The following is a 15,888-nucleotide window of genomic DNA, read 5'->3' as shown; positions in this document are numbered from 1 at the left end:
AATCCACGCCCCCGAAGAGACTGGTGCCTTAAACCGGCGCCTTAGACCACTCGGCCACTGTACCTGGAAACAAACGTCACCTTAGACTAATAAGCAAAAGCTTCATATTATTATTTCTAGGAAACAAAGTAGGCTGATAGATGTGGAATTCGAATCCACGCCCCCGAAGAGACTGGTGCCTAAAACCAGCGCCTTAGACCACTCGGCCACTCTACATGGAAACAAAGGTCACATCAGACTAATAAGCAAAAGCTTCATATTATTAATCCTAGAAAACAAAATAGGCTGATAGAGGTGGGATTCGAATCCACGCCCCCGAAGAGACTGGTGCCTAAAACCAGCGTCTTAGACCACTCGGCCACTCTACATGGAAACAAAGGTCACCTCAGACTAATAAGCAAAAGCTTCATATTATTAATCGTAGAAAACAAAATAGGCTGATAGAGGTGGGATTCGAATCCACGCCCCCGAAGAGACTGGTGCCTTAAACTGGCGCCTTAGACCACTCGGCCACTGTACCTGGAAACAAACGTCACCTCAGACTAATAATCAAAAGCTTCATATTATTATTTCTAGGAAACAAAATAGGCTGATAGATGTGGAATTCGAATCCACGCCCCCGAAGAGACTGGTGCCTAAAACCTGCGCCTTAGACCACTCGGCCACTCTACATAGAAACAAAGGTCACCTCAGACTAATAAGCAAAAGCTTCATATTATTAATCCTAGAAAACAAAATAGGCTGATAGAGGTGGGATTCGAATCCACGCCCCCGAAGAGACTGGTGCCTAAAACCAGCGCCTTAGACCACTCGGCCACTCTACATGGAAACAAAGGTCACATCAGACTAATAAGCAAAAGCTTCATATTATTAATCCTAGAAAACAAAATAGGCTGATAGAGGTGGGATTCGAATCCACGCCCCCGAAGAGACTGGTGCCTTAAACCGGCGCCTTAGACCACTCGGCCACTCTACCTGGAAACAAAAGTCACCTCAGACTAATAACCAAAAGCTTCATATTATTAATCCTAGAACAGAATGTAAGCTGATAGATGAGGGATTCGAATCCACGCCCCGAAGGGAATGGTGCCTTTAACCAGCGCCTTCGAACACCTGGCCACTCTACCTGGAAACAAAAGTCACCTCAGACTTATAAGCAAAAGTTTCATATTATTACTCCAAGAAAACAAAGTAGGCTGATAGATGTGGGATTCGACCCCACGCCCCGAATGGAATGGTGCCTTAAACAAGCGCCCTGAACCACTCGGCCACTCTACCTGTAAACAAAAGTCACCTCAGACTTATAAGCAAAAGCTTCATATTATTAATCCTAGAAAAGAAACTCTGCTGATAGAGGTGGGATTAAAATCCACGCCCCCGAAGAGACTGATGCCTAAAACCAACGCCTTAGACCACTCGGCCACTCTACCCGGAAACAACAATCACCTCAGACTAATAAGAAAAGCTTCATATTATTAATCCTAGAGAACAAAATAGGCTGATAGAGGTGGGATTCGAATCCACGCCCCCGAAGAGACTGGTGCCTAAAACCAGCGCCTTAGACCACTCGGCCACTCTACATGGAAACAAAGGTCACCTCAGACTTATAAGCAAAAGCTTCATATTATTAATCCTAGAAAACAAAGTAGGCTGATAGATGTGGGATTCGACCCCACGCCCCGAATGGAATGGTGCCTTAAACAAGCGCCCTGGACCACTCGGCCACTCTACCTGTAAACAAAAGTCACCTCAGACTTATAAGCAAAAGCTTCATATTATTAATCCTAGAAAACAAACTCTGCTGATAGAGGTGGGATTAAAATCCACGCCCCCGAAAAGACTGATGGCTAAAACCAGCGCCTTAGACCACTCGGCCACTCTACCCGGAAACAACAATCACCTCAGACTAATAAGAAAAGCTTCATATTATTAATCCTAGAGAACAAAATAGGCTGATAGAGGTGGGATTCGAATCCACGCCCCCGAAGAGACTGGTGCCTAAAACCAGCGCCTTAGACCACTCGGCCACTCTACATGGAAACAAAGGTCACATCAGACTAATAAGCAAAAGCTTCATATTATTAATCCTAGAAAACAAAATAGGCTGATAGAGGTGGGATTCGAATCCACGCCCCCGAAGAGACTCGTGCCTAAAACCAGCGCCTTAGACCACTAGGCCACTCTACATGGAAACAAAGGTCACCTCAGACTAATAATCAAAAGCTTCATATTATTATTTCTAGGAAACAAAATAGGCTGATAGATGTCGAATTCGAATCCACGCCCCCGAAGAGACTGGTGCCTTTAACCAGCGCCTTCGACCACCTGGCCACTCTACCTGGAAACAAAAGTCACCTCAGACTTATAAGCAAAAGCTTCATATTATTAATCCTAGAAAACAAAGTAGGCTGATAGATGTGGGATTCGACCCCACGCCCCGAATGGAATGGTGCCTTAAACAAGCGCCCTGAACCACTCGGCCACTCTACCTGTAAACAAAAGTCACCTCAGACTTATAAGCAAAAGCTTCATATTATTAATCCTAGAAAAGAAACTCTGCTGATAGAGGTGGGATTAAAATCCACGCCCCCGAAGAGACTGATGCCTAAAACCAACGCCTTAGACCACTCGGCCACTCTACCCGGAAACAACAATCACCTCAGACTAATAAGAAAAGCTTCATATTATTAATCCTAGAGAACAAAATAGGCTGATAGAGGTGGGATTCGAATCCACGCCCCCGAAGAGACTGGTGCCTAAAACCAGCGCCTTAGACCACTCGGCCACTCTACATGGAAACAAAGGTCACCTCAGACTTATAAGCAAAAGCTTCATATTATTAATCCTAGAAAACAAAGTAGGCTGATAGATGTGGGATTCGACCCCACGCCCCGAATGGAATGGTGCCTTAAACAAGCGCCCTGGACCACTCGGCCACTCTACCTGTAAACAAAAGTCACCTCAGACTTATAAGCAAAAGCTTCATATTATTAATCCTAGAAAACAAACTCTGCTGATAGAGGTGGGATTAAAATCCACGCCTCCGAAGAGACTGATGCCTAAAACCAGCGCCTTAGACCACTCGGCCACTCTACATGGAAACAAACGTCACCTCAGACTAATAAGCAAAAGCTTCATATTATTAATCCTAGAAAACAAAATAGGCTGATAGAGGTGGGATTCGAATCCACGCCCCCGAAGAGACTGGTGCCTAAAACCAGCGCCTTAGACCACTCGGCCACTCTACATGGAAACAAAGGTCACATCAGACTAATAAGCAAAAGCTTCATATTATTAATCCTAGAAAACAAAATAGGCTGATAGAGGTGGGATTCGAATCCACGCCCCCGAAGAGACTGGTGCCTTAAACCGGCGCCTTAGACCACTCGGCCACTCTACCTGGAAACAAAAGTCACCTCAGACTAATAACCAAAAGCTTCATATTATTAATCCTAGAACAGAATGTAAGCTGATAGATGAGGGATTCGAATCCACGCCCCGAAGGGAATGGTGCCTTTAACCAGCGCCTTCGAACACCTGGCCACTCTACCTGGAAACAAAAGTCACCTCAGACTTATAAGCAAAAGTTTCATATTATTACTCCAAGAAAACAAAGTAGGCTGATAGATGTGGGATTCGACCCCACGCCCCGAATGGAATGGTGCCTTAAACAAGCGCCCTGAACCACTCGGCCACTCTACCTGTAAACAAAAGTCACCTCAGACTTATAAGCAAAAGCTTCATATTATTAATCCTAGAAAAGAAACTCTGCTGATAGAGGTGGGATTAAAATCCACGCCCCCGAAGAGACTGATGCCTAAAACCAACGCCTTAGACCACTCGGCCACTCTACCCGGAAACAACAATCACCTCAGACTAATAAGAAAAGCTTCATATTATTAATCCTAGAGAACAAAATAGGCTGATAGAGGTGGGATTCGAATCCACGCCCCCGAAGAGACTGGTGCCTAAAACCAGCGCCTTAGACCACTCGGCCACTCTACATGGAAACAAAGGTCACCTCAGACTTATAAGCAAAAGCTTCATATTATTAATCCTAGAAAACAAAGTAGGCTGATAGATGTGGGATTCGACCCCACGCCCCGAATGGAATGGTGCCTTAAACAAGCGCCCTGGACCACTCGGCCACTCTACCTGTAAACAAAAGTCACCTCAGACTTATAAGCAAAAGCTTCATATTATTAATCCTAGAAAACAAACTCTGCTGATAGAGGTGGGATTAAAATCCACGCCCCCGAAAAGACTGATGGCTAAAACCAGCGCCTTAGACCACTCGGCCACTCTACCCGGAAACAACAATCACCTCAGACTAATAAGAAAAGCTTCATATTATTAATCCTAGAGAACAAAATAGGCTGATAGAGGTGGGATTCGAATCCACGCCCCCGAAGAGACTGGTGCCTAAAACCAGCGCCTTAGACCACTCGGCCACTCTACATGGAAACAAACGTCACCTCAGACTAATAAGCAAAAGCTTCATATTATTAATCCTAGAAAACAAAATAGGCTGATAGAGGTGGGATTCGAATCCACGCCCCCGAAGAGACTGATGCCTAAAACCAACGCCTTAGACCACTCGGCCACTCTACCCGGAAACAACAATCACCTCAGACTAATAAGAAAAGCTTCATATTATTAATCCTAGAGAACAAAATAGGCTGATAGAGGTGGGATTCGAATCCACGCCCCCGAAGAGACTGGTGCCTAAAACCAGCGCCTTAGACCACTCGGCCACTCTACATGGAAACAAAGGTCACCTCAGACTTATAAGCAAAAGCTTCATATTATTAATCCTAGAAAACAAAGTAGGCTGATAGATGTGGGATTCGACCCCACGCCCCGAATGGAATGGTGCCTTAAACAAGCGCCCTGGACCACTCGGCCACTCTACCTGTAAACAAAAGTCACCTCAGACTTATAAGCAAAAGCTTCATATTATTAATCCTAGAAAACAAACTCTGCTGATAGAGGTGGGATTAAAATCCACGCCTCCGAAGAGACTGATGCCTAAAACCAGCGCCTTAGACCACTCGGCCACTCTACATGGAAACAAACGTCACCTCAGACTAATAAGCAAAAGCTTCATATTATTAATCCTAGAAAACAAAATAGGCTGATAGAGGTGGGATTCGAATCCACGCCCCCGAAGAGACTCGTGCCTAAAACCAGCGCCTTAGACCACTAGGCCACTCTACATGGAAACAAAGGTCACCTCAGACTAATAATCAAAAGCTTCATATTATTATTTCTAGGAAACAAAATAGGCTGATAGATGTCGAATTCGAATCCACGCCCCCGAAGAGACTGGTGCCTTTAACCAGCGCCTTCGACCACCTGGCCACTCTACCTGGAAACAAAAGTCACCTCAGACTTATAAGCAAAAGCTTCATATTATTAATCCTAGAAAACAAAGTAGGCTGATAGATGTGGGATTCGACCCCACGCCCCGAATGGAATGGTGCCTTAAACAAGCGCCCTGAACCACTCGGCCACTCTACCTGTAAACAAAAGTCACCTCAGACTTATAAGCAAAAGCTTCATATTATTAATCCTAGAAAAGAAACTCTGCTGATAGAGGTGGGATTAAAATCCACGCCCCCGAAGAGACTGATGCCTAAAACCAACGCCTTAGACCACTCGGCCACTCTACCCGGAAACAACAATCACCTCAGACTAATAAGAAAAGCTTCATATTATTAATCCTAGAGAACAAAATAGGCTGATAGAGGTGGGATTCGAATCCACGCCCCCGAAGAGACTGGTGCCTAAAACCAGCGCCTTAGACCACTCGGCCACTCTACATGGAAACAAAGGTTACCTCAGACTTATAAGCAAAAGCTTCATATTATTAATCCTAGAAAACAAAGTAGGCTGATAGATGTGGGATTCGACCCCACGCCCCGAATGGAATGGTGCCTTAAACAAGCGCCCTGGACCACTCGGCCACTCTACCTGTAAACAAAAGTCACCTCAGACTTATAAGCAAAAGCTTCATATTATTAATCCTAGAAAACAAACTCTGCTGATAGAGGTGGGATTAAAATCCACGCCTCCGAAGAGACTGATGCCTAAAACCAGCGCCTTAGACCACTCGGCCACTCTACATGGAAACAAACGTCACCTCAGACTAATAAGCAAAAGCTTCATATTATTAATCCTAGAAAACAAAATAGGCTGATAGAGGTGGGATTCGAATCCACGCCCCCGAAGAGACTGGTGCCTAAAACCAGCGCCTTAGACCACTCGGCCACTCTACATGGAAACAAAGTTCACTTTAGACTAATAAGCAAAAGCTTCATATTATTAATCGTAGAAAACAAAATAGGCTGATAGAGGTGGGATTCGAATCCACGCCCCCGAAGAGACTGGTGCCTTAAACTGGCGCCTTAGACCACTCGGCCACTGTACCTGGAAACAAACGTCACCTCAGACTAATAATCAAAAGCTTCATATTATTATTTCTAGGAAACAAAATAGGCTGATAGATATGGAATTCGAATCCACGCCCCCGAAGAGTCTGGTGCCTAAAACCTGCGCCTTAGACCACTCGGCCACTCTACATAGAAACAAAGGTCACCTCAGACTAATAAGCAAAAGCTTCATATTATTAATCGTAGAAAACAAAATAGGCTGATAGAGGTGGGATTCGAATCCACGCCCCCGAAGAGACTGGTGCCATAAACCGGCGCCTTAGACCACTCGGCCACTCTACCTGGAAACAAAAGTCACCTCAGACTAATAACCAAAAGCTTCATATTATTAATCCTAGAACAGAATGTAAGCTGATAGATGAGGGATTCGAATCCACGCCTCGAAGGGAATGGTGCCTTTAACCAGCGCCTTCGACCACCTGGCCACTCTACCTGGAAACAAAAGTCACCTCAGACTTATAAGCAAAAGCTTCATATTATTAATCCTAGAAAACAAAGTAGGCTGATAGATGTGGGTTTCGACCCCACGCCCCGAATGGAATGGTGCCTTAAACAAGCGCCCTGGACCACTCGGCCACTCTACCTGTAAACAAAAGTCACCTCAGACTTATGAGCAAAAGCTTCATATTATTAATCCTAGAAAAGAAACTCTGCTGATAGAGGTGGGATTAAAATCCACGCCCCCGAAGAGACTGATGCCTAAAACCAACGCCTTAGACCACTCGGCCACTCTACCCGGAAACAACAATCACCTCAGACTAATAAGAAAAGCTTCATATTATTAATCCTAGAGAACAAAATAGGCTGATAGAGGTGGGATTCGAATCCACGCCCCCGAAGAGACTGGTGCCTAAAACCAGCGCCTTAGACCACTCGGCCACTCTACATGGAAACAAAGGTCACCTCAGACTTATAAGCAAAAGCTTCATATTATTAATCCTAGAAAACAAAGTAGGCTGATAGATGTGGGATTCGACCCCACGCCCCGAATGGAATGGTGCCTTAAACAAGCGCCCTGGACCACTCGGCCACTCTACCTGTAAACAAAAGTCACCTCAGACTTATAAGCAAAAGCTTCATATTATTAATCCTAGAAAACAAACTCTGCTGATAGAGGTGGGATTAAAATCCACGCCCCCGAAAAGACTGATGGCTAAAACCAGCGCCTTAGACCACTCGGCCACTCTACCCGGAAACAACAATCACCTCAGACTAATAAGAAAAGCTTCATATTATTAATCCTAGAGAACAAAATAGGCTGATAGAGGTGGGATTCGAATCCACGCCCCCGAAGAGACTGGTGCCTAAAACCAGCGCCTTAGACCACTCGGCCACTCTACATGGAAACAAAGGTCACATCAGACTAATAAGCAAAAGCTTCATATTATTAATCCTAGAAAACAAAATAGGCTGATAGAGGTGGGATTCGAATCCACGCCCCCGAAGAGACTCGTGCCTAAAACCAGCGCCTTAGACCACTAGGCCACTCTACATGGAAACAAAGGTCACCTCAGACTAATAATCAAAAGCTTCATATTATTATTTCTAGGAAACAAAATAGGCTGATAGATGTCGAATTCGAATCCACGCCCCCGAAGAGACTGGTGCCTTTAACCAGCGCCTTCGACCACCTGGCCACTCTACCTGGAAACAAAAGTCACCTCAGACTTATAAGCAAAAGCTTCATATTATTAATCCTAGAAAACAAAGTAGGCTGATAGATGTGGGATTCGACCCCACGCCCCGAATGGAATGGTGCCTTAAACAAGCGCCCTGAACCACTCGGCCACTCTACCTGTAAACAAAAGTCACCTCAGACTTATAAGCAAAAGCTTCATATTATTAATCCTAGAAAAGAAACTCTGCTGATAGAGGTGGGATTAAAATCCACGCCCCCGAAGAGACTGATGCCTAAAACCAACGCCTTAGACCACTCGGCCACTCTACCCGGAAACAACAATCACCTCAGACTAATAAGAAAAGCTTCATATTATTAATCCTAGAGAACAAAATAGGCTGATAGAGGTGGGATTCGAATCCACGCCCCCGAAGAGACTGGTGCCTAAAACCAGCGCCTTAGACCACTCGGCCACTCTACATGGAAACAAAGGTCACCTCAGACTTATAAGCAAAAGCTTCATATTATTAATCCTAGAAAACAAAGTAGGCTGATAGATGTGGGATTCGACCCCACGCCCCGAATGGAATGGTGCCTTAAACAAGCGCCCTGGACCACTCGGCCACTCTACCTGTAAACAAAAGTCACCTCAGACTTATAAGCAAAAGCTTCATATTATTAATCCTAGAAAACAAACTCTGCTGATAGAGGAGGGATTAAAATCCACGCCTCCGAAGAGACTGATGCCTAAAACCAGCGCCTTAGACCACTCGGCCACTCTACATGGAAACAAACGTCACCTCAGACTAATAAGCAAAAGCTTCATATTATTAATCCTAGAAAACAAAATAGGCTGATAGAGGTGGGATTCGAATCCACGCCCCCGAAGAGACTCGTGCCTAAAACCAGCGCCTTAGACCACTAGGCCACTCTACATGGAAACAAAGGTCACCTCAGACTAATAATCAAAAGCTTCATATTATTATTTCTAGGAAACAAAATAGGCTGATAGATGTCGAATTCGAATCCACGCCCCCGAAGAGACTGGTGCCTTTAACCAGCGCCTTCGACCACCTGGCCACTCTACCTGGAAACAAAAGTCACCTCAGACTTATAAGCAAAAGCTTCATATTATTAATCCTAGAAAACAAAGTAGGCTGATAGATGTGGGATTCGACCCCACGCCCCGAATGGAATGGTGCCTTAAACAAGCGCCCTGAACCACTCGGCCACTCTACCTGTAAACAAAAGTCACCTCAGACTTATAAGCAAAAGCTTCATATTATTAATCCTAGAAAAGAAACTCTGCTGATAGAGGTGGGATTAAAATCCACGCCCCCGAAGAGACTGATGCCTAAAACCAACGCCTTAGACCACTCGGCCACTCTACCCGGAAACAACAATCACCTCAGACTAATAAGAAAAGCTTCATATTATTAATCCTAGAGAACAAAATAGGCTGATAGAGGTGGGATTCGAATCCACGCCCCCGAAGAGACTGGTGCCTAAAACCAGCGCCTTAGACCACTCGGCCACTCTACATGGAAACAAAGGTTACCTCAGACTTATAAGCAAAAGCTTCATATTATTAATCCTAGAAAACAAAGTAGGCTGATAGATGTGGGATTCGACCCCACGCCCCGAATGGAATGGTGCCTTAAACAAGCGCCCTGGACCACTCGGCCACTCTACCTGTAAACAAAAGTCACCTCAGACTTATAAGCAAAAGCTTCATATTATTAATCCTAGAAAACAAACTCTGCTGATAGAGGTGGGATTAAAATCCACGCCTCCGAAGAGACTGATGCCTAAAACCAGCGCCTTAGACCACTCGGCCACTCTACATGGAAACAAACGTCACCTCAGACTAATAAGCAAAAGCTTCATATTATTAATCCTAGAAAACAAAATAGGCTGATAGAGGTGGGATTCGAATCCACGCCCCCGAAGAGACTGGTGCCTAAAACCAGCGCCTTAGACCACTCGGCCACTCTACATGGAAACAAAGTTCACTTTAGACTAATAAGCAAAAGCTTCATATTATTAATCGTAGAAAACAAAATAGGCTGATAGAGGTGGGATTCGAATCCACGCCCCCGAAGAGACTGGTGCCTTAAACTGGCGCCTTAGACCACTCGGCCACTGTACCTGGAAACAAACGTCACCTCAGACTAATAATCAAAAGCTTCATATTATTATTTCTAGGAAACAAAATAGGCTGATAGATGTGGAATTCGAATCCACGCCCCCGAAGAGTCTGGTGCCTAAAACCTGCGCCTTAGACCACTCGGCCACTCTACATAGAAACAAAGGTCACCTCAGACTAATAAGCAAAAGCTTCATATTATTAATCGTAGAAAACAAAATAGGCTGATAGAGGTGGGATTCGAATCCACGCCCCCGAAGAGACTGGTGCCATAAACCGGCGCCTTAGACCACTCGGCCACTCTACCTGGAAACAAAAGTCACCTCAGACTAATAACCAAAAGCTTCATATTATTAATCCTAGAACAGAATGTAAGCTGATAGATGAGGGATTCGAATCCACGCCTCGAAGGGAATGGTGCCTTTAACCAGCGCCTTCGACCACCTGGCCACTCTACCTGGAAACAAAAGTCACCTCAGACTTATAAGCAAAAGCTTCATATTATTAATCCTAGAAAACAAAGTAGGCTGATAGATGTGGGTTTCGACCCCACGCCCCGAATGGAATGGTGCCTTAAACAAGCGCCCTGGACCACTCGGCCACTCTACCTGTAAACAAAAGTCACCTCAGACTTATGAGCAAAAGCTTCATATTATTAATCCTAGAAAAGAAACTCTGCTGATAGAGGTGGGATTAAAATCCACGCCCCCGAAGAGACTGATGCCTAAAACCAACGCCTTAGACCACTCGGCCACTCTACCCGGAAACAACAATCACCTCAGACTAATAAGAAAAGCTTCATATTATTAATCCTAGAGAACAAAATAGGCTGATAGAGGTGGGATTCGAATCCACGCCCCCGAAGAGACTGGTGCCTAAAACCAGCGCCTTAGACCACTCGGCCACTCTACATGGAAACAAAGGTCACCTCAGACTTATAAGCAAAAGCTTCATATTATTAATCCTAGAAAACAAAGTAGGCTGATAGATGTGGGATTCGACCCCACGCCCCGAATGGAATGGTGCCTTAAACAAGCGCCCTGGACCACTCGGCCACTCTACCTGTAAACAAAAGTCACCTCAGACTTATAAGCAAAAGCTTCATATTATTAATCCTAGAAAACAAACTCTGCTGATAGAGGTGGGATTAAAATCCACGCCCCCGAAAAGACTGATGGCTAAAACCAGCGCCTTAGACCACTCGGCCACTCTACCCGGAAACAACAATCACCTCAGACTAATAAGAAAAGCTTCATATTATTAATCCTAGAGAACAAAATAGGCTGATAGAGGTGGGATTCGAATCCACGCCCCCGAAGAGACTGGTGCCTAAAACCAGCGCCTTAGACCACTCGGCCACTCTACATGGAAACAAAGGTCACATCAGACTAATAAGCAAAAGCTTCATATTATTAATCCTAGAAAACAAAATAGGCTGATAGAGGTGGGATTCGAATCCACGCCCCCGAAGAGACTCGTGCCTAAAACCAGCGCCTTAGACCACTAGGCCACTCTACATGGAAACAAAGGTCACCTCAGACTAATAATCAAAAGCTTCATATTATTATTTCTAGGAAACAAAATAGGCTGATAGATGTCGAATTCGAATCCACGCCCCCGAAGAGACTGGTGCCTTTAACCAGCGCCTTCGACCACCTGGCCACTCTACCTGGAAACAAAAGTCACCTCAGACTTATAAGCAAAAGCTTCATATTATTAATCCTAGAAAACAAAGTAGGCTGATAGATGTGGGATTCGACCCCACGCCCCGAATGGAATGGTGCCTTAAACAAGCGCCCTGAACCACTCGGCCACTCTACCTGTAAACAAAAGTCACCTCAGACTTATAAGCAAAAGCTTCATATTATTAATCCTAGAAAAGAAACTCTGCTGATAGAGGTGGGATTAAAATCCACGCCCCCGAAGAGACTGATGCCTAAAACCAACGCCTTAGACCACTCGGCCACTCTACCCGGAAACAACAATCACCTCAGACTAATAAGAAAAGCTTCATATTATTAATCCTAGAGAACAAAATAGGCTGATAGAGGTGGGATTCGAATCCACGCCCCCGAAGAGACTGGTGCCTAAAACCAGCGCCTTAGACCACTCGGCCACTCTACATGGAAACAAAGGTCACCTCAGACTTATAAGCAAAAGCTTCATATTATTAATCCTAGAAAACAAAGTAGGCTGATAGATGTGGGATTCGACCCCACGCCCCGAATGGAATGGTGCCTTAAACAAGCGCCCTGGACCACTCGGCCACTCTACCTGTAAACAAAAGTCACCTCAGACTTATAAGCAAAAGCTTCATATTATTAATCCTAGAAAACAAACTCTGCTGATAGAGGAGGGATTAAAATCCACGCCTCCGAAGAGACTGATGCCTAAAACCAGCGCCTTAGACCACTCGGCCACTCTACATGGAAACAAACGTCACCTCAGACTAATAAGCAAAAGCTTCATATTATTAATCCTAGAAAACAAAATAGGCTGATAGAGGTGGGATTCGAATCCACGCCCCCGAAGAGACTCGTGCCTAAAACCAGCGCCTTAGACCACTAGGCCACTCTACATGGAAACAAAGGTCACCTCAGACTAATAATCAAAAGCTTCATATTATTATTTCTAGGAAACAAAATAGGCTGATAGATGTCGAATTCGAATCCACGCCCCCGAAGAGACTGGTGCCTTTAACCAGCGCCTTCGACCACCTGGCCACTCTACCTGGAAACAAAAGTCACCTCAGACTTATAAGCAAAAGCTTCATATTATTAATCCTAGAAAACAAAGTAGGCTGATAGATGTGGGATTCGACCCCACGCCCCGAATGGAATGGTGCCTTAAACAAGCGCCCTGAACCACTCGGCCACTCTACCTGTAAACAAAAGTCACCTCAGACTTATAAGCAAAAGCTTCATATTATTAATCCTAGAAAAGAAACTCTGCTGATAGAGGTGGGATTAAAATCCACGCCCCCGAAGAGACTGATGCCTAAAACCAACGCCTTAGACCACTCGGCCACTCTACCCGGAAACAACAATCACCTCAGACTAATAAGAAAAGCTTCATATTATTAATCCTAGAGAACAAAATAGGCTGATAGAGGTGGGATTCGAATCCACGCCCCCGAAGAGACTGGTGCCTAAAACCAGCGCCTTAGACCACTCGGCCACTCTACATGAAAACAAAGGTCACCTCAGACTTATAAGCAAAAGCTTCATATTATTAATCCTAGAAAACAAAGTAGGCTGATAGATGTGGGATTCGACCCCACGCCCCGAATGGAATGGTGCCTTAAACAAGCGCCCTGGACCACTCGGCCACTCTACCTGTAAACAAAAGTCACCTCAGACTTATAAGCAAAAGCTTCATATTATTAATCCTAGAAAACAAACTCTGCTGATAGAGGTGGGATTAAAATCCACGCCTCCGAAGAGACTGATGCCTAAAACCAGCGCCTTAGACCACTCGGCCACTCTACATGGAAACAAACGTCACCTCAGACTAATAAGCAAAAGCTTCATATTATTAATCCTAGAAAACAAAATAGGCTGATAGAGGTGGGATTCGAATCCACGCCCCCGAAGAGACTCGTGCCTAAAACCAGCGCCTTAGACCACTAGGCCACTCTACATGGAAACAAAGGTCACCTCAGACTAATAATCAAAAGCTTCATATTATTATTTCTAGGAAACAAAATAGGCTGATAGATGTCGAATTCGAATCCACGCCCCCGAAGAGACTGGTGCCTTTAACCAGCGCCTTCGACCACCTGGCCACTCTACCTGGAAACAAAAGTCACCTCAGACTTATAAGCAAAAGCTTCATATTATTAATCCTAGAAAACAAAGTAGGCTGATAGATGTGGGATTCGACCCCACGCCCCGAATGGAATGGTGCCTTAAACAAGCGCCCTGAACCACTCGGCCACTCTACCTGTAAACAAAAGTCACCTCAGACTTATAAGCAAAAGCTTCATATTATTAATCCTAGAAAAGAAACTCTGCTGATAGAGGTGGGATTAAAATCCACGCCCCCGAAGAGACTGATGCCTAAAACCAACGCCTTAGACCACTCGGCCACTCTACCCGGAAACAACAATCACCTCAGACTAATAAGAAAAGCTTCATATTATTAATCCTAGAGAACAAAATAGGCTGATAGAGGTGGGATTCGAATCCACGCCCCCGAAGAGACTGGTGCCTAAAACCAGCGCCTTAGACCACTCGGCCACTCTACATGGAAACAAAGGTTACCTCAGACTTATAAGCAAAAGCTTCATATTATTAATCCTAGAAAACAAAGTAGGCTGATAGATGTGGGATTCGACCCCACGCCCCGAATGGAATGGTGCCTTAAACAAGCGCCCTGGACCACTCGGCCACTCTACCTGTAAACAAAAGTCACCTCAGACTTATAAGCAAAAGCTTCATATTATTAATCCTAGAAAACAAACTCTGCTGATAGAGGTGGGATTAAAATCCACGCCTCCGAAGAGACTGATGCCTAAAACCAGCGCCTTAGACCACTCGGCCACTCTACATGGAAACAAACGTCACCTCAGACTAATAAGCAAAAGCTTCATATTATTAATCCTAGAAAACAAAATAGGCTGATAGAGGTGGGATTCGAATCCACGCCCCCGAAGAGACTGGTGCCTAAAACCAGCGCCTTAGACCACTCGGCCACTCTACATGGAAACAAAGTTCACTTTAGACTAATAAGCAAAAGCTTCATATTATTAATCGTAGAAAACAAAATAGGCTGATAGAGGTGGGATTCGAATCCACGCCCCCGAAGAGACTGGTGCCTTAAACTGGCGCCTTAGACCACTCGGCCACTGTACCTGGAAACAAACGTCACCTCAGACTAATAATCAAAAGCTTCATATTATTATTTCTAGGAAACAAAATAGGCTGATAGATGTGGAATTCGAATCCACGCCCCCGAAGAGTCTGGTGCCTAAAACCTGCGCCTTAGACCACTCGGCCACTCTACATAGAAACAAAGGTCACCTCAGACTAATAAGCAAAAGCTTCATATTATTAATCGTAGAAAACAAAATAGGCTGATAGAGGTGGGATTCGAATCCACGCCCCCGAAGAGACTGGTGCCATAAACCGGCGCCTTAGACCACTCGGCCACTCTACCTGGAAACAAAAGTCACCTCAGACTAATAACCAAAAGCTTCATATTATTAATCCTAGAACAGAATGTAAGCTGATAGATGAGGGATTCGAATCCACGCCTCGAAGGGAATGGTGCCTTTAACCAGCGCCTTCGACCACCTGGCCACTCTACCTGGAAACAAAAGTCACCTCAGACTTATAAGCAAAAGCTTCATATTATTAATCCTAGAAAACAAAGTAGGCTGATAGATGTGGGTTTCGACCCCACGCCCCGAATGGAATGGTGCCTTAAACAAGCGCCCTGGACCACTCGGCCACTCTACCTGTAAACAAAAGTCACCTCAGACTTATGAGCAAAAGCTTCATATTATTAATCCTAGAAAACAAACTCTGCTGATAGAGGTGGGATTAAAATCCACGCCCCCGAAGAGACTGATGCCTAAAACCAACGCCTTAGACCACTCGGCCACTCTACCCGGAAACAACAATCACCTCAGACTAATAAGAAAAGCTTCATATTATTAATCCTAGAGAACA

At 44.8% G+C, this 15,888-nt stretch overlaps 27 non-coding genes across 27 annotated transcripts; all 27 read right to left on the bottom strand.

Annotated features, from left to right (window-relative positions):
• Positions 1–742: 742 nt before the first annotated feature.
• On the bottom strand, positions 743–824 carry TRNAL-UAG (transfer RNA leucine (anticodon UAG)). The gene has a single exon. It is a non-coding gene; the product is annotated as a tRNA-Leu (tRNA).
• A 70-nt stretch (positions 825–894) lies between these two features.
• On the bottom strand, positions 895–976 carry TRNAL-AAG (transfer RNA leucine (anticodon AAG)). The gene has a single exon. It is a non-coding gene; the product is annotated as a tRNA-Leu (tRNA).
• Positions 977–1,499: 523 nt separating this feature from the next.
• On the bottom strand, positions 1,500–1,581 carry TRNAL-UAG (transfer RNA leucine (anticodon UAG)). Its single transcript has one exon. It is a non-coding gene; the product is annotated as a tRNA-Leu (tRNA).
• Positions 1,582–1,953: 372 nt separating this feature from the next.
• On the bottom strand, positions 1,954–2,035 carry TRNAL-UAG (transfer RNA leucine (anticodon UAG)). The gene has a single exon. It is a non-coding gene; the product is annotated as a tRNA-Leu (tRNA).
• A 676-nt stretch (positions 2,036–2,711) lies between these two features.
• Positions 2,712–2,793, bottom strand: TRNAL-UAG (transfer RNA leucine (anticodon UAG)). Its single transcript has one exon. It is a non-coding gene; the product is annotated as a tRNA-Leu (tRNA).
• A 373-nt stretch (positions 2,794–3,166) lies between these two features.
• On the bottom strand, positions 3,167–3,248 carry TRNAL-UAG (transfer RNA leucine (anticodon UAG)). Its single transcript has one exon. It is a non-coding gene; the product is annotated as a tRNA-Leu (tRNA).
• A 70-nt stretch (positions 3,249–3,318) lies between these two features.
• Positions 3,319–3,400, bottom strand: TRNAL-AAG (transfer RNA leucine (anticodon AAG)). The gene has a single exon. It is a non-coding gene; the product is annotated as a tRNA-Leu (tRNA).
• Positions 3,401–3,923: 523 nt separating this feature from the next.
• On the bottom strand, positions 3,924–4,005 carry TRNAL-UAG (transfer RNA leucine (anticodon UAG)). Its single transcript has one exon. It is a non-coding gene; the product is annotated as a tRNA-Leu (tRNA).
• A 372-nt stretch (positions 4,006–4,377) lies between these two features.
• On the bottom strand, positions 4,378–4,459 carry TRNAL-UAG (transfer RNA leucine (anticodon UAG)). The gene has a single exon. It is a non-coding gene; the product is annotated as a tRNA-Leu (tRNA).
• A 70-nt stretch (positions 4,460–4,529) lies between these two features.
• Positions 4,530–4,611, bottom strand: TRNAL-UAG (transfer RNA leucine (anticodon UAG)). Its single transcript has one exon. It is a non-coding gene; the product is annotated as a tRNA-Leu (tRNA).
• A 69-nt stretch (positions 4,612–4,680) lies between these two features.
• Positions 4,681–4,762, bottom strand: TRNAL-UAG (transfer RNA leucine (anticodon UAG)). Its single transcript has one exon. It is a non-coding gene; the product is annotated as a tRNA-Leu (tRNA).
• Positions 4,763–5,741: 979 nt separating this feature from the next.
• Positions 5,742–5,823, bottom strand: TRNAL-UAG (transfer RNA leucine (anticodon UAG)). Its single transcript has one exon. It is a non-coding gene; the product is annotated as a tRNA-Leu (tRNA).
• Positions 5,824–6,196: 373 nt separating this feature from the next.
• On the bottom strand, positions 6,197–6,278 carry TRNAL-UAG (transfer RNA leucine (anticodon UAG)). Its single transcript has one exon. It is a non-coding gene; the product is annotated as a tRNA-Leu (tRNA).
• Positions 6,279–6,652: 374 nt separating this feature from the next.
• On the bottom strand, positions 6,653–6,734 carry TRNAH-AUG (transfer RNA histidin (anticodon AUG)). The gene has a single exon. It is a non-coding gene; the product is annotated as a tRNA-His (tRNA).
• Positions 6,735–7,257: 523 nt separating this feature from the next.
• TRNAL-UAG (transfer RNA leucine (anticodon UAG)) lies at positions 7,258–7,339 on the bottom strand. Its single transcript has one exon. It is a non-coding gene; the product is annotated as a tRNA-Leu (tRNA).
• A 372-nt stretch (positions 7,340–7,711) lies between these two features.
• On the bottom strand, positions 7,712–7,793 carry TRNAL-UAG (transfer RNA leucine (anticodon UAG)). Its single transcript has one exon. It is a non-coding gene; the product is annotated as a tRNA-Leu (tRNA).
• A 676-nt stretch (positions 7,794–8,469) lies between these two features.
• On the bottom strand, positions 8,470–8,551 carry TRNAL-UAG (transfer RNA leucine (anticodon UAG)). The gene has a single exon. It is a non-coding gene; the product is annotated as a tRNA-Leu (tRNA).
• Positions 8,552–9,530: 979 nt separating this feature from the next.
• On the bottom strand, positions 9,531–9,612 carry TRNAL-UAG (transfer RNA leucine (anticodon UAG)). The gene has a single exon. It is a non-coding gene; the product is annotated as a tRNA-Leu (tRNA).
• Positions 9,613–9,985: 373 nt separating this feature from the next.
• TRNAL-UAG (transfer RNA leucine (anticodon UAG)) lies at positions 9,986–10,067 on the bottom strand. Its single transcript has one exon. It is a non-coding gene; the product is annotated as a tRNA-Leu (tRNA).
• A 374-nt stretch (positions 10,068–10,441) lies between these two features.
• On the bottom strand, positions 10,442–10,523 carry TRNAH-AUG (transfer RNA histidin (anticodon AUG)). The gene has a single exon. It is a non-coding gene; the product is annotated as a tRNA-His (tRNA).
• Positions 10,524–11,046: 523 nt separating this feature from the next.
• Positions 11,047–11,128, bottom strand: TRNAL-UAG (transfer RNA leucine (anticodon UAG)). The gene has a single exon. It is a non-coding gene; the product is annotated as a tRNA-Leu (tRNA).
• A 372-nt stretch (positions 11,129–11,500) lies between these two features.
• Positions 11,501–11,582, bottom strand: TRNAL-UAG (transfer RNA leucine (anticodon UAG)). The gene has a single exon. It is a non-coding gene; the product is annotated as a tRNA-Leu (tRNA).
• Positions 11,583–12,258: 676 nt separating this feature from the next.
• Positions 12,259–12,340, bottom strand: TRNAL-UAG (transfer RNA leucine (anticodon UAG)). Its single transcript has one exon. It is a non-coding gene; the product is annotated as a tRNA-Leu (tRNA).
• Positions 12,341–13,319: 979 nt separating this feature from the next.
• TRNAL-UAG (transfer RNA leucine (anticodon UAG)) lies at positions 13,320–13,401 on the bottom strand. Its single transcript has one exon. It is a non-coding gene; the product is annotated as a tRNA-Leu (tRNA).
• Positions 13,402–14,380: 979 nt separating this feature from the next.
• Positions 14,381–14,462, bottom strand: TRNAL-UAG (transfer RNA leucine (anticodon UAG)). The gene has a single exon. It is a non-coding gene; the product is annotated as a tRNA-Leu (tRNA).
• A 373-nt stretch (positions 14,463–14,835) lies between these two features.
• On the bottom strand, positions 14,836–14,917 carry TRNAL-UAG (transfer RNA leucine (anticodon UAG)). The gene has a single exon. It is a non-coding gene; the product is annotated as a tRNA-Leu (tRNA).
• Positions 14,918–15,291: 374 nt separating this feature from the next.
• TRNAH-AUG (transfer RNA histidin (anticodon AUG)) lies at positions 15,292–15,373 on the bottom strand. Its single transcript has one exon. It is a non-coding gene; the product is annotated as a tRNA-His (tRNA).
• Positions 15,374–15,888: the final 515 nt, after the last annotated feature.

The sequence above is a fragment of the Phalangium opilio genome, unplaced genomic scaffold, assembly GCF_054372755.1.
Source record: "Phalangium opilio isolate 3A_F unplaced genomic scaffold, DU_Popi_V2 ptg000246l_1, whole genome shotgun sequence".
NCBI classification, from domain to species: Eukaryota; Metazoa; Arthropoda; class Arachnida; order Opiliones; family Phalangiidae; genus Phalangium; species Phalangium opilio.
The sequence above is the reverse complement of the archived record's forward strand: the minus strand, read 5'-3'. Positions and strand labels throughout refer to the sequence as shown.